General features: G+C 46.1%; 1 protein-coding gene across 3 annotated transcripts in view; it reads left to right on the top strand.

The window, feature by feature from the left end:
* ASTN2 (astrotactin 2) overlaps positions 1–13,958 on the top strand; it is a gene marked incomplete at both ends in the record, with an annotated part of 919,723 nt that overhangs the window by 538,675 nt on the left and 367,090 nt on the right. The window lies entirely within an intron of this gene.

Genomic DNA, 13,958 nt, shown 5'->3' on the forward strand with positions numbered 1-13,958 from the left:
GCGGGGCACCTTGAAGAACTTCCAAAGGTGCGTGATCATGGGTAGTTTACAAGCAATTGATTTCCACATCCTCAGCCTTCATGACATTCTGCTTAAGATTCAGATTCCCAAGAGTGAGCCTCTGCTTGGCCTGGTTATTAATTCCCTCACTCACCTGTAGGCCAGAGGAATGCAAGCACCTTGACTGATGAATCTACAAGGCTCTATCCATGGTGTATGTGTGTATGGGGGAGTGATATACATTTCTACAAAGCTAAGGGGGTGCTTTTACCAGAAGGGGGCATAGATATTTTTTTTTTTTTTTTTTTTTTTTTTTTTTTTTTTTTTTTTTTTTTTGTGGTACGCGGGCCTCTCACTGTTGTGGCCTCTCCCGTTGCGGAGCACAGGCTCCGGACGCGCAGGCTCAGCAGCCATGGCTCACGGGCCCAGCCGCTCCGCGGCATATGGGATTCTCCCAGACCGGGGCACGAACCCGTATCCCCTGCATCGGCAGGCGGACTCTCAACCACTGCGCCACCAGGGAGGCCCTAGAAGGGGGCATAGATATTGTACGAACAAATCTAAGGGCTGTCTACTGCATAGTTTCACCCCTATTATCACACATCCAACCCAGTGAAATACCACAGCCTCCTTGAAGTGTCTCTTTTTGTTAATTATGTATGCATGTGCATTTGTGTATATGTAATGTTTTCTTGATTTTTTGGGGAAAAAATAATATCATAAAGTTTTTCCATATAATTAGCTATACCTGGAAAGCATAATTTTAAATTTTCACATAACTTATTATATGAATGGATCGTATTGTCACTGTTAGATATTTAGATCGTTCCCACTTTTAACCCCGTTATGGATGATACTATGATGAACATTTTTGAACATATCTCTTTATCTGGTTGCTCTTTTTTTCCTTTACAAGGTACCACTGTAATCACTAGGCCAAACTGTATGAACACTTCAGAAGTTTGGTAGATTTTGCCAAATTGCTTCCCATAAATTTTGGCAATTTATACCAGCACAAGTAGAATCGGAAGAATATCATTTCACTCTACCCTCGTCAGTACTGAGAATCATCATTTGACAAACATATTTGCCAACTTGGTTGGTGAGAACTGCTACATTCTTGTCAATGCCTTTTGTATTACCACCCATGGTGCAAGCTCAACTCTAATGACCTATTTTCAGTCCATAATATTTCTCTTCCTCTTCCTCCTCTTCTTTCCTCCTCTTCCTCTTTCTCCAGTTCTCACTTATTTTTTAAAATAAAATATCTCCTTATTTTTGAATAAGCATATACATGCACACAGTGCAAAATTCCAAAGATACAAGAAGGTAGAAGTCTTTCTTGATCCACACACCCACCTACCACTCACTCCCCTCATCCCAAACTGGAAGTAATCTCCTCCCCTTCTGACTTCCCATGGACCTTTTCGCTGTGTCTTCTCTGTTCTTCAATACTGCTAGCTTTTTGGAGGGCAGAGACCATGGCTTAGTCTTGTCTGTACTTCTGACTCTTCATAGCACAGGGGAGGGTATATAGCAGGTGCTCAGTAAGTATCTTTGTAATGGACGGTTAGATGGAACGATGGGTATATGAATGGATGGATGGACGGATGGATGGATGCTTATTTTGTTGACCCTAAAGAAATTAGGATTCATTGTTTCAGGCTTTGCGTACCTAACAGTCTTGTAATTATGGATGATCAGCTGGCAATTACCTAGCGATTTCCACCACATAAAAACTCCATTCATTAAATTGTGCTACAGATAACCCTGATGCTTTTCAGTAAATGAATTAACTAGTGTTTAATTACCATAACTCACTATCCACTACTATATGTTTTGGCAAGTAGCTGATAGACACAGGCTTTTCCTGCGTGGACTTTACATTTTATAGAGTAATTGTTTGTAGGCTGGTAGAGGTGCCTCGTGTTCTACACAAGCTGGAGTCTCTTGAAAAATTGCATTTTCTTCTAACCTGTCACTACCATGCAAGGGTAGTGCAGGGTACCAGCACCCCAGGTGCTGACTGAGAATAGCAGTAAGAGGGATTTTACAATGGCTGGACTCTTGCTCCGTGCTGGACAACGTGTGGGTGCTTTAGGTGGTTTATCTCATTTCGTTGTCACCTCTGTCCTGAGAGGGAGGTGCTATAATCTCCATCTGACCCATCAGGAAGCCGAGATCGGAGACACCAAGTGACTCTCTTGAAGTCACACAATGAAGCTTCCAGGCAGAGCTGGGTTTCCGGCTCAGAGTCCTCTCACTGGCATCCCGAATGCTTTCTGATGTTTCAGATTATTCTCTTTTCACATTTCTTTTCTTCCTTTGTTCTAACAATGCTTGGAATGTTATTTCCTCCCTGCACCTGTATTATAGAATCGATTTCCCTACTTTATGGGATAGAATTGCATTCTCCAGGCTTCTTTTCCCTTCTCTGGCATGTTGTCTCCCCCACTCCCCACACACATTCCCCTCTAACGCCTGTCCTGTCTTTCTTCTCGTTTCCTCCTCCTCCTCCGCATTGTCCTCCTCTTTCTTCAAGAGCCAATGTATTGCTACTCCCTCCAAGAATCCTTCCCCAACCAGCCCAGGGAGAATTCATTGCTTCCTTTTGGAGATCTCATTTTTTTTTTTTTTTTTTTTTTTTTTTTTGCGGTACGCGGGCCTCTCACTGTTGTGGCCTCTCCCGCTGCAGAGCACAGGCTCCAGACGTGCAGGCTCAGCAGCCATGGCTCACGGGCCCAGCCGCTCCGCGGCATGTAGGATCTTCCCGGACTGGGGCACGAACCCATGTCCCCTGCATCGGCAGGCGGACTCTCAACCACTGTGCCACCAGGGAAGCCCGATCTCATGTATTTTTATGCATCTGTGCTGTAAGTATTCACTCCACTTTATAAATCTTGTTGTCTCTGGCCGCAGCCTATGCACTTCTTGAGAGTGGGGCTTTGTCTGGGCACCTCTGAGCACTGAATATCTAGCAGATGGCCTGGTACTCAGTGGGTGCCAGTGCATCCCTGTTGTGGTACATTCAGCAGCTCTTAAGTGTGAGTGGCTGCAAAAATCTTGTCTCACCCTAGAAGGTATAGAAGAGGGGCATTGAGGGGTAGCACCTGCCTCTCTGCACAAGGTGCATTGCCTCATTTATTTCACAGTCCCCCAGGCACTGAGGGAACATTGCAATGATGCATTTGTAGAGGAGGAAACTGAAGTTCAGAGAGGGAGGTCACTTGGGTGAGGACACGCCCTTAAGAGTTTAAAATTTTCTTTTTCTGGAGGCAAAGTCTGTCCCCATTTCCCCACACCACATATGCCCCACCAGGAAGGAGTGATTTTGGTGTGATCATAACTGAGTTTTAATTTCCTGTCTCTTCTTATCTGGACCCAAGCTTCTGGTTATATTCACAGATTGACAGATATTTAGGGAGAAGCTTTCTCTATCAGAGTCTAGGCAGAGGCTCTCAACCCAGGGTCTGTGCTGATGGTCCATGAAATCCCCTAATAATAAATTTTCAGTTTCACCAACTTCTCACTTAAATTTAGCATTTCCTTCTATTGCAGACATGGGTGTGTTAATAGCACCTGTGACTTTTTCGCCAAGAGAAATCACATGTAGTTTTATATCATCTTACGTTTGTTGTTTCATTTGTTGCAGATGTCTTAAAACATAGTTTATTCTCTTCACTACTTCCAATTTATGGTCATTATTACGTCTGTTCCTAGACATTTTTATTTAACGTGTCAATAAAGAAGCATATATATCATTATATGCCAGTTGGCTTTTTAAAAAAATGTTTTGATAAATGGTTTCTTATGAAACGCTTTTTGTATTTGATCTTGTGCATTTAAAAACATTATCCTAAGATGTGGCCCATATGCTTCTCTAGACTGACAAAAGGGTTACAGGTTGAGTTAAGAACGCTTGTTTTCCCAGCTTGGAGTAACTTTCAGGGTTTCAGCCTGAAAAGCAGGCTATTGTCAGTAACAACCACGACAATAAAAGCGAGAGTATCCGTGGAGTGGTTCACATACATTTTCATCCATTCACTCACTCATTCGCCCATTCATTCATTCATCTGTCCAACAAAAATCTGGGTAAAATGTTCCAGGCACTGGACTGCAGTGAGCATGACAGAGCCCCTGCCTTCACGGAGCTTTTATTACCTCGTGTCATCCTCACATAACCTAAGAGTTAGGGGTTATTATCCATGATCCATGCATGGGGAAACTGAGCTCAGAGAGGCGGAGTGACCTGTCTTCTCAGCTAATAAGTGGCTGGGTTTCAGCCCAGGGCTTCTTCCTGGTAGCACAGTTGTATTTATTTCTCATTTCCCTGCTGACTGTATACGTCCCTTGATTTCCTTAGATGCAAAACAATGGAAATATTGGATATGATGCATACAATGGAAACCATGGCTATTCTCTCTCCCTCCCTCCCTCCTTCTTACATTTCCACCTATCCTTCTTGGGAAGTCACATAAGGTTCCTAGAAATCTGAGCTGGAGGGACCCTTAGCAATCATCCCATCATTGTATAAATGTGGAAGTAGAGGCCCAGAGAGGGTAGAGGGTTACCTGGGGACACACAGCAGTACAAGGTAGAGCTAGACCCAGACCCCAGTCCTCCAACCTCCAGCCAGAGCCTTTCCTGCTGGAGGATGCAGCCCTGTTTACTCCCTTATGGTGGGCTCTCGTCTGCCCGTCTCAGGCAAGCCCCTCTGCCCTCCCAGGGCACCAGGGTCTCCCACCATCGCCGGGCAAGAGGGCTTCTGGAGAACACGGCGCCTTTCTACCTCTCGGAGCCCACCTTAGTGAGCTTCCCTATGAGATCAAGCCTCAGCATTGTCACTGAACCTTTTTGATTCCTTTTGAATATAATGATGGGATTTGCAAGGGGCAGGAGAAAGGGAGGGGGGCGGGTTGGCAAGGAGGAGGCTTTCTGTGAGTGAGCAGTCAACGCAGGGAGGAGGAGGAGGTAGCTTTCTGACAAAGAAGGGTGGCCTCAGAGATCAGATGGACTCCAGGGTCACTGTGTGTGTGCATGGGCCACACATTATCCCAGCACCCCTGGGGAAAGCCCAGATGTGACAGAACTCCTCCAGGCCACTGGCTGGTTTTGCTTCAGGGCCTGACACTCCCCGGGGAAATATGCCCCCCACCGACACCCAACTTCCACCCCCAGTTCCCTAGGTTAGACTGTCCCCTCTGCCATATGCTCTCCTGGTATCCTGTATTTTGTAAGCAGGTATCATAATTTGTAATTATAGATATAGACACAGATATAGATGTAGATACAGATACAGGTATAGATACAGTGACAGGGACTTGCTGGGTGGCTGTGTTCCATTCACTGAGCTCTAAGTTCCAGGAGCACAAAGCCCATGTCTGTTTTGCTCGTTTCTGTGTATTTAACCTCCAACCTCCGTGGTGGTGAGTGCTGGGTAAATATCTGTGACATGAACAAATGCATTTCCAAGATACAGCAGCCCCTTATGAAGGTGTCTGTACACGGCCCTGTGAGCCGAATGTTATTGGCCCTATTTCACAGATGGGCAGTGGCCACACAGAATCATTTTCTCTTTGTCCCCAAGACCACACAGCTGATGGGCCGCATTCATCCCTCCTCCTCTTCCTTGCTTATTCAGTGAACAGCTGCCACCTACCCAGCACGCAGGGGGAAGCGAGTGAGGAGGGTCTCTGCACGCAGGAAGCTGGCAGGCTTCTCAAAGACACAGACGCTCACAAGAAGCTCTGAGACCACTCAGCACAGCGATATGTATTCCTGACCTAAACCAGTGCAAGCCATACTTGCTAAAGGAAGGGGAATGATCAGGGTCTGCCGCAACACCAGTCCCAGCATCTCCAGGTGGGAAGGGATCCTTAGGAGGAAAGCAGGACCCTACTGGGATCGGAGACAAGACACACCAGAGCAGAGCCACGGTGTGTCACAGGGCAAGTCCCCTCACCTCTGTAAGCACCAGGTCCTGATCCGAGTGTGTGCATTTCTGTTTTAATCAACAAGATGGGGATAAGAATGGCACCATCCCATAGGGCTATAGCAAGCCCTATGAGATCAGACAGGGACTTCCCTGGTGGTCCAGCGGTTAAGACTCTGCACTTCCAATGCAAGGGACATGGGTTCGATCCCTGGTCGGGGAACTAAGATCCCACATGCATATGGCCAGAAGAAATAAAAATAAAAAAGAAATAATGAGATAACCCATGTTAAGTCAAGTTCTCAGGTTGTAAGTTCTCCATAGATAGTAGCCATTGTTGTGACTCTCACTATGATATTGTACTGCCCTCCCCCGGAAGCTTGACTTTCCTCCACCCCAATCCCAGAAAATGGCCATCCCTCCTCAGTTTGCATTCCTGCAGTGGCCACAGCAGCAGGACCTTGGGAGACAGTGTTCCCATTGCTCAGTAGCTCTGACTTTAAAAAAGCCCAAATCTGCTTCCCTGTGCCATATGCCAGCTCACCCTGGCCCGGAAGCCATCTACCAGCGAATCTTGATAAAGCAGATGCCACATGTCAGCCACTGTCTTAACACTGTTCCTAACATGATCTTCAGCTGGTCTCGAAACTGCTTAATCCTCAAAACAGGGACTTACTTCCTTCTTTCCTAAAAGAGGGATGATCATATCATTTGCATCACTGTGTTTTCATGCGGATTAGGAAGGCTGACACATGTCATGCTTGAAACATTTCCTGGCATATTACGAATGTTCAATAATCATGAACTATCATCACTGCTGTTGTTGTCATTGCCATGATGATTCTATAAAATCGTAGTCTGTGTTATTAGTCTAAATAAAAGCAGAATCTGCTTCTAGAACCCTTTGGTGGATGCGTGCAGCTCCCAGGGTGAAGGGAAGAATCGTCGAGGCCTGGCACATGGAACCTTGTCTAGCTTGTCTCCCAGCAGCCTCTGCCATACCCCATCTCCTCCTTGACACTCTAGCTTCCCTGAATTGCTTGAAGTTCCCCCAGTCAGGCTATACCCTCTGCTACTTCTGTCTGGAATACCCTTATCTCATGCCACCCTCCTTCGTGTGGCTAATTCCTGCCCAGCCTTTCTGCCTCAGGTTCAATACTGCCTCCTCCAGAAAGCCTCGTCTGACCCCCCACTACCAAAGTCTGGGTGGATGCGGTGGCCTCTCTATTGTCCTGTGGCCCCAGTTATGTCGTGAGGTTAATTGTTTTTGTTTTTCCCTTCCTCCTTAGCACACACTATGTCATATCTATCCCTATATCCCCCCTCCCTGCCAGGAACCAGCCCAGGGACAAATTAGGTATCAATGAAAAACTTAAAGTGAGTAAATGGATACTGTGAGGCCCCAGGTCTTCCTTTTTTCTCCTGCATTGAGCTCCTTACATTCTCAAGTCATGGCCTTTGCAATTTTGCAGGACAGTCAGATGATTCTAACGTTAGCTGGCTGTTGGGCACCTTCTGATAATAGTTTGCATATATTATCTAATTTATTTCCCTCGCTAACTCTGCCAGCTAGGTATTAATATCCCCATTTTTCAGACAAGAAAATGGAAGCTCAGGGTTTAAGGGTCTCACCCCAGGTCCCATGGTGAGTGAAGCTGGGGGACACCCCTGCCACGTGTCACTGTTCTCCACAGCCGCTCCTGCCGCTGGGGCTGAGGGGCCTCCCTGAGCGAGACGAGGGGGTGGGCGGGGTGGGAGGGCAGCTTCATTCCTGACAAGCCCTGTCCTCCGTGCCCCCCTCTCTGGGAGCTCAGGAAACAAGGCTGCCTGTTGTCATCAGAGAGTGATTAGTCTGCACCCGTGGGGGACTTGTCACTGTCTGGGCTCTGAGTCATCCATTAGCACCTGTCTGTAAGTGACACAGACCTTTCCTGGTGTTTATTAACAGGGGGTCATGTCAGCATCTGTTCCCAGCCGCTCGCATGGGGCTCAGCTGACTCGGCCCGCCAAATGGAACCCAGGTGATGCATTCACACTTAAGGAATCGGCTAGTGAGGGATGGCAGCCTCACTCAGCCTGGTAGGGTCTGGCTGACTCTGTTTTGAAACCAGTATTATCAGAAAAAAAAAAAAAAAAAAAAGAATTAGAGTGTCAGAACTGGAGAGATGCTTGGAAGCATCTTAGACAGCGGCTGGACTTCATAGATGCAGAAATACAGGCAGAGTGAGACCAAAGGAGAGACATGATAATAACCAGTTCAGTAACGGGCATGCAGTCGGTGCCCAAATATTTGTTGAATGAATGAATGATAATGTATTTGCATTGGGTTTTTGAGTTTGTAAAACATGATCCTATGCATCTTGTCATTGCATCCTCACAATAATCCTACATGGTTGGGAGCTAGAAAGATGCTGTTCCCATTTTGCAGATGAGAAGAGTGAGGTTCAGAAGAAACTTCATGGAGGACAGGGGTCCGCAGCCTGTTAGAAACCAGGTCGTACAGCAGGAGGTGAGCGGCGGGCAGGCGAGCTAGCGAGCAAGCGAGTGAAGCTTCATCTGCCGCTCCCCACCACTCCCCACCGCTCCCCATTGGTCGCATTATCACCTGAACCATTCCCCCGCCCCCCACCTCCCCGTCTGTGGAAAAATTGTCTTCCACAAAACCGGTCCCTGGTGCCAAAAAGGTTGGGGGGCTTCCCTGGTGGCGCAGTGGTTGAGAATCTGCCTACTAATGCAGGGGACACGGGTTTGAGCCCTGGTCTGGGAGGATCCCACATGCCGCGGAGCAACTAGGCCCGTGAGCCACAACTATTGAGCCTGCGCGTCTGGAGCCTGTGCTCCGCAACAAGAGAGGCCGCGATAGTGAGAGGCCCGCGCACCGCGATGAAGAGTGGCCCCCGCTTGCTACAACTAGAGAAAGCCCTCGCACAGAAACGAAGACCCAACACAGAAAAATTAATTAATTAATGAATAAACTCCTACCCCCAACATCTTCTTAAAAAAAAAATTTTATTAAAAAAAAAAAAAAAAGGTTGGGGACCGCTGATGTAGGAGAAAGAATGTGGGTTCTGGAGTTGGACATACCTCAGTTCAAATCTAAACTCCAACACTGACCTGCAGGTTTTCCCATGTAAAACAGGAAATGGCAGTCCAGTCCGCTGTGTCTTTTTGTAAATACAATTTTATTGAAACATAGCCGTGCTCATTCACTGCATTTTGCATATTGTCATTGCATATTTTCTATGGCTGCTTGTGTTCTATAAAAGCAGAATTGAGTAGCTGGGACAGAGACCATATGGCTTGCAAAGCCTAAGATATTGACTATGGATTTCTGTATAGAAAAGTCTGCCAACCTCTGTTCTGCCTGGGGTGTGTTAGGTACTTAATGTTGGTCTTTTCTCCTCTCAGATGAAGGAGAAATGTCTTTACTGGGATCCTTTTTCTAAGACTTTATAGGCCTTGTAAATACCACAGCGTAACATGCAGAACCTGGAGTTGGAAGGTGTGGTGTGAGGAACTCTGGCGTTAAGGGCCAGAGACCAGGGTGTTAATCTCATCTCTGTCCTACTGTCCTACTCAGCTTAAGGATGTGTCTCTGAGCCGTGAGTAGTGGGTTGAGTAGCATCCTCCCAAAACTCATGTCTACCCAGAACCTCAGAATGTGACCTATTTGAAGATAGGGTCTTTGCAGATGTAATTAAAATAAGGTCATAATAGATTAGGATGGGCATTAAATCCAATGGGTGGTGGTGTCATTGTGAGCAGAGGAAAAGACACACAGACACAAGGAAGAAGGAAGAAGGCCATGTGACAAGGGAGGCAGAGATTAGAGTGATGCAGCTACACGCCAAGGAACGCCAAGTGTTGCCAGGAGCCACAGGAAGCTGTGAATAGGCAAGGAATGATTCTCTCCTAGAGCCTATAGAGGAATCATGGCCTTGCTGACACCTTGATTTTGGACATCCAACCTTCAGAACTGTGAGAGAATACATTTCTGTTGTTTTAAGTCACCTGGTTTATAGTACTTGTTATGGCAGCTCTAGGAAACCAGAACACTGGTGTCCCCTTTTGTTCCAACTCAGATTGAGGCTACTGTGACATGTACATAGGCCAGGAGGCGGCACTGGGCAGTGTGCAAAGGTGGCACAGGCTCTGTTCTTCCAGTTCTTCCTCCCCTAAGACACAGAGGAATGGGTATAGGTTTCTACCAGCTTCACAGTTAGGAGAGCTCTGACTTGCCCAAGGGCACAGAGCAGGTTGGACAAGCTCAGCGGTGGCCTGGAGAAAGCTCAGGACCAGACGTCAGACAGACTTGCATGCAGACCCTGGCCTCAACACTTCACATCCATGCGACCCAGGACAAGTGCCGTCTCTCCCCAGTATCCCATTTCTCCAGCTGTACAAGGGGAGTAAAAATGTATACCTTAAGGCTATGGAGACAGCATGGGAAAGGAACCTAGCACAGTTCTCCCGTAGCAGGTGCTCAGGAAGTCATAGATGATGGAGATGATGTTGGTGATGATGGTGATTTCTGGCAAAGCTAGGACTCTCACCCAGATCTCCCCATCACCCCAGCCCACCTCCACCTCCAGGGCTGTTCCCTCCATCCCTTTGTGCCCTGCTATTGGGGCAGCTCTGAGCTCCAACAGACCCCAAATCCTGCACTCAGGATTCAAAAGTGGTGGATCTCCCAAGAGCTTCAGTTCAGGGACTGTTGATTCTCTTCCTCCATCCACCTGTTACCCTGACCTCAGTCCATAAAAGTTAGGAAGTGATGGATAAGCTTGCAGCTCTCTTCCTCACATATTCTTTTTCGTCCCTATACAACAGCCCTGAGCATGAAGGATTTGGGATGGGAACCCAGAGATGGGGGTAGGCAGGGGAGTGTCCTCTTTGGAGATACCCTTGGTAAAATTACTGATTGGTGGTGGTGGCATCCATGCCTTCTTGTGTTTTCTTTGTTTCACTTGAAAAACACTTACTTAACACAAGTTCTTACCAGGCCTTGTGCTGGGGGCTAAAGTGGAATGACTGAGTCATGAGCCAAGAAGCTTACAGTTTCTTTGGGAAACCATAGAGTTGTTGATGAAGATCAGTAAGATAATAGATTTAAACCATGGACTCAAAGGGAAAAGGAATTAATTCTGCTTGGGGGAAGTAGAGAAGGTTTCACAAAGGAGGTCACAGTAAGCTTGGTGGAGGTAAGGACTTTGTCCAGTGTCACTACTGCATCCCTAGTACCTAGAATGGTGCCTGGCACATAGTAAACACTCAATAAACATTTTTAATATATGAATGAATGAATGAATGAATGAATTTGAATATGAACTTGAATTTGAATAATTTTTAAGGATTCTTAGGACTTTGTGGGGGAGAAAATTTGGACATGAACATCCCAGGCAGTAAAGCATGGTTAAGGATTCAGAAAGGTAAAGGTACATACTGTACTCAGATCCCCTCTTCAGGGCTGACCCACCCATCCTCCAGAATGTGGCTGAGGCTCACAGCTCCGTCCCTCACTGGACACTGCCTTCAGCCACAAGGAACTGCCTCTCCCAAGGATACCCCCTTCCAGATGGCAGCCACACCAATGACTGGCTGATGTGGTGTTGCAGAGGCCTGGATCCCTTGCCTCCATTCAGGGTGTCCCTAAAGGGCCATCCAAGCTCCAGAGCTCCCCTCAGGACCAACTGAGGCTTTAGATCTACATGGCATCAACCACATGGCAGGACAGCCTCTCCCCTGCCCAATCCTGCCTTGCTCACCTCCTACAAGTATATCCCAAGAGGGCTCCTTGATAAACCTCGTATATGCAGTGTTCTGTTTCAGAGTCTGTTTTCAGTGAACCTGACCTAAGTGTGTGTGTTTAGGGAATGAGAAGAGACCTGTGGCTATCAAATGGAGACTATGAGGACAAGGTAAAATGTAGCCAGGCGGGTAGGCAGGAACCAGATTATGAAGGACCTTGAATGCCAATGAAACTAATTTAGATTTTCTGCTATAAGTAATGGAGCACTATTGATCCATGGGGTATCTAATTAGAGCGGGGACTTACTAAGTTCACTGGCAGTCAGTATGAAAGATGGGATAGAAGGGGATAAGGCTGGAGTCAGGGAATAAGCTAGGAGACTGAAACCTGGAGCTCCAAGCCTGAGGAGAGAAAGGATGGGGGAAGGGATGAAGGATGGTCCAGAGACACCAGCAATAGTGCTCACTGGCCTCCTCGTACAACATGTACATGTACCAGCATCTCCCTTCTTTTAAAATCCCAGATTCCATGAGGCATACAACATGGAAGAATGTAGTGCCTCTTTTTACTGCCTGTAGTGTCCCTTTAATAATATCTCCTTCAGGGCTTCCCTGGTGGCGCAGTGGTTAGGAATCCGCCTGCCGATGCAGGGGACGTGGGTTCATGCCCCGGTCCGGAAAGATCCCATATGCCGCGGAGCGGCCCGGCCTGTGAGCCATGGCCACTGAGCCTGCGCGTCCGGAGCCTGTGCTCTGCAACGGGAGAGGCCACAGCAGTGAGAGGCCCGCGTACGGCAAAAAAAAAAAAAAAAAAAAAAAAAATCTCCTGCAAGTGTAGGCATCATAAATAATCCAGTGCTAGGATATTCCTTATTTGGGGCCCTTTTTCCAGAATCTTCCATTTGTATCTCTCATGTAATAGAATGTTGGCAGATCCATGGATTACGGTAGCTAGTCTAGTCTCCTGTGAACGTCATTTGGGAGGAGTCATGCGTTTGCCTAGAATCTTATCACCTTTACAAGAGCTGATGCTACCATTATTGATGGTGTGATTTGTATGCAACAGTCTGAAAACTAAAGTTCTAGGGTACGAGGGTCAGACAGTTCTGTGTTTGTATCTTGGCTCTGCTGTTTATAGGCTGTGTAATAATTTGGGGTAAGCCCCATACCTCCCATAGCTTCAATTTATATACACAACGTTGGAATAATAGGAATTTTGCAGAGTTGTCATGGGGAGGTCTGGACTCTGTAGAAACATGTAGAATGCAAGTTAAGAGTTGTGTAGTGGGAAGAACTTTCTCTTTGGACTCAGATGGAGCTTGGCACGGACTTTAGTTCTGCCACAGTACAGGCTTGGTGACCTTCAACAAAACACTTCACCTTTCTTTTTTTTTTTTTTAAATGAAGTACAGTTGATTTACAATATTGTGTTAGTTTCAGGTGTACAACAAAGTGATTCAATGATATACATTTTTTTTTCAGATTCTTGTCCATTGTATGTTATTACAAGTTATTGAATATAGTCTCCTATGCTCTACAGTAAATCCTTGTTGTTAATCTATTTTATATATAGTAGTGTGTATCTGTTAATCCCATTCTGCTAATTTTTCCCTCCCTCCCTTTCCCCTTTGGTAACCGTAAGTTTGTTTTCCATGTCTGTGAGTCTGTTTCGGTTTTGTGAATAAGTTCATTTGTATTTTTTTAGATTCCACATGTAAATGATATCATATACTATTTGTCTTTCTCTGTCTGACTTGCTTCACTTAGTATGATAATCTCTGGGTCCATCTGTGTTGCTGCAAATAGCACTATTTCATTCCTTTTTATGGCTGAGTAATATTCCATTGTATACATGTACCACTTCTTCTTTATCCATTCCTCTGTTGATGGACACTTAGGTTGCTTCCATGTCTTCGCTTTGTAAATGATACTTCACCTTTCTGAGCCACAGTTCACTTATTGGTAAAATGTAAATCTCATGCCTACTTTCCAAAATTATGAGGATTAATGAAATAAAGGGTACCAAGTTCCAAATATATTCCTCTTTATCAAAACTAGACAACCATCGGAAATTCCATGGTGGTCCAGTTGTTAGGACTCGGCACTTTCACTACTGGGGCTGGGGTTCGATCCCTGGTCAAGGAACTAAGATCCCACAAGCCGTGAGGTGCAGCCAAAAAAAATACAACAAAAAACTAGACAACCATCATGTCATATGATGATATACCTATTGAATTTGTTTCTTTTTGTTTTTCTTTACTTCTTATTTTTTAAATAT

This window comes from Hyperoodon ampullatus (genome assembly GCF_949752795.1).
Source record: "Hyperoodon ampullatus genome assembly, chromosome: 6".
NCBI lineage: Eukaryota > Metazoa > Chordata > Mammalia > Artiodactyla > Ziphiidae > Hyperoodon > Hyperoodon ampullatus.